The following is a 645-nucleotide window of genomic DNA, read 5'->3' as shown; positions in this document are numbered from 1 at the left end:
CTTTCTGAGAAACTGCTTAGTGTTCTGTTAATTCATCTCACAGAGTTACATGTGTATTTCGTGGATCTCTTTGATAGCCTTATTTCGGTGGAATATGAGAACAGATATTTCGGATCCGTTGGAAGACTATAGGGCCAAACTTAATATCCTCCGATAACAAAGAGAAAGAAGCTTTCTGAGAAACTTCTTTGTGTTCTGTGAAATCATCATCTCACAGAGTTACAGCTTTCCGTCAAGAAGCCTTTCGCTAAGACAGTTCTTGTGGAATTGGCAAGGTGATATTTGGAAGCCCTTAGAGGGCTATGGTGAAAAAAGAAATATCCTCGGATGAAATCTGGAATGAAGCTCTCTGAGACAGTGCTTAGTGTTCTGTTAATTCATCTCACAGAGTTACATCTGTATTTCGTGGATCTCTTTGCTAGCCTTATTTCTGTATAATCTGAGAACAGATATTTCGGATCCCTTTGAAGGCTATTGGATCAAAGGAAATATCCTCCGATAACAAAGAGAAAGAAGCTTTCTGAGAAACTTCTTTGTGTTCTGTGAAATCATCTCACAGGGTTACCGCTTCCCCCTCAAGAAGCCTATCCCTAAAACTGTTCTTGTGGAAATGGCAAAGTGATATTTGGACGCCCATAGAGGGCT

Source organism: Mandrillus leucophaeus, unplaced genomic scaffold (genome assembly GCF_000951045.1).
Source record: "Mandrillus leucophaeus isolate KB7577 unplaced genomic scaffold, Mleu.le_1.0 Scaffold63, whole genome shotgun sequence".
Lineage (NCBI taxonomy): Eukaryota > Metazoa > Chordata > Mammalia > Primates > Cercopithecidae > Mandrillus > Mandrillus leucophaeus.
The sequence above is the reverse complement of the archived record's forward strand: the minus strand, read 5'-3'. Positions refer to the sequence as shown.